The sequence below is a fragment of the Somniosus microcephalus genome, unplaced genomic scaffold (assembly GCF_052327205.1).
Source record: "Somniosus microcephalus isolate GS21.2 unplaced genomic scaffold, FLI_Smic_1.0 unresolved_chr4, whole genome shotgun sequence".
Classification (NCBI taxonomy): Eukaryota; Metazoa; Chordata; class Chondrichthyes; order Squaliformes; family Somniosidae; genus Somniosus; species Somniosus microcephalus.
The window spans coordinates 25,430,826-25,432,668 of NW_028225182.1; positions in this window are offsets into that span (position 1 = coordinate 25,430,826).

Below are 1,843 nucleotides of genomic sequence, written 5' to 3' on the forward strand. Positions count from 1 at the left end.
AGGCTGCAATGAGGTCTGGAGCCGAGTGGCCCTGGCGGAACTCAAGCTGAGCATCGGTGAGCAGGCTATTGGTGAGTAAGTGCCACTTAATAGCAATGTCGATGACACCTTCCATCACTTTGCTCATTTCACCAGTCTGTCTATGTCCTCCTGAATCTTACTACTATCTTGTTCAGTGTTTACTACATTTCTGAGTTTCGTGATATCAAAAAACTTTCAAATTATGCCCTTTATTTATATAATCTAATCTAATAATAATCTATATAAAGCGGTTCCTTACATTTTGTCCGTCCGGATATACGCTCGAAAGTTATAGGGCGTACCTACCCGTACGTTACGTCCAAAGAAAGCTTACGCTTCCAGGATGGTCGTAAGCATATTTACTTTTCGGTCGGACAAAAATTGTTTTGCGCGTTATACAAAAAACCTTCAAAATTACGCTCATTATCTGCTAATTATCATTGATTGACTGACGTCAAGGTTTGACCAATCCTGTACCATCATGATTGACCAATCCTACAGTTCATTCACCTGATGGTTGGCCAATCGCTGCATCTGTGGGCGGGACTAATGATTTTGAACTCAGGCATCGGGCAGCCATTGCTTCAGCTACTTCCAGCTCAAAATCTGCTAATCCAGCTTCGAAAAAGTTAGTATCTCTTTTAAAAATAACATAACATTTACCAAAAATGTTTTGTAAGCACTTTCACTTTCAACTTGCAAGGTATTAAAAGGTAGAAATGTTGCCCGGCAGCAGATTCACAGAGGGACACAGAGACAGGCCCGAAAGCCTGGGACTCGATTTAAAATGTTGCCCGGCAGCAGATTCACAGAACGACACAGAGACAGGCCCGAAAGCCTGGGACTCGATTTAAACCGCCCGGCCCAAAACAGCTCTGGAAACGCGGGGCCCCCCAGCTAGTATATATAAGTCAATATCAGAAAGAGTTGCTGTCTGAATAGCAACCCCTGGGGGGAACCATTGTACACTTCCCTCCAGCCTGAGCAACAACTGTTCACCAGGACTCTCTCTTTTCTATCTCTTAGCCAATGTCAGATACCCACTGCCACTGCCGCTTTGGTCCTACCAAGTATATTCAATGGCACTTTATCAAATGCATTTTTAAAGTCCATATACAAAACATCAACCTCATTACCTTTATAAAACCACTCCGTTACTTCATCACAGAACTCAATCAATTTTGTCAGACACACTTTGACGTTAACATATCCGTGCAGGTTGGCATTTATTAATCCATGTTTGTTCAAAAGACAAAAAATTTTCTCGGGAAATATGGCCTCTAAAATTTTCCCCACCAATGTCGTTAGGCTGACTGGCCTGCAGTTAAAGGGTTTATCACTCTCTCCTTTTTTAAACAAGTTGTAAACTTTGCAACCCTCAATGCTCTGGCACCACTCCCATATCCAAGGAGGATTGAAATATTCTGGCGAGATCGTGTGCTATTTCCACCATTCCTTCCCTCAACAACCCTCATACATCCCATCCGGACCGGGGAAATTTTCTACTTTACTGTGGTACAATGAGTGCTGGATTGAAAAGGGTTAACTGAAGCTGTTTGTTCAGTGACTGTAATTAATGTCAGTCTCCACGGGTTAATTGAAGCTGTTTGTGTAGTGATTGTAGTCCATGTCAGTCTCCACTGGTTAACTGAAGCTGTTTGTTCAGTCACTGTAATTAATGTCAGTCTCCACAGAAAAACTGAAGCTGTTTGTTCAGTGACGGTAATTAATGTCAGTCTCCGTGGACTCTAATTGTATCAGTGCAGGGTTTCCCTCTTCTATTAATAAGGGACTCCTTTCAATGTGCTATCCCATAGTGTCA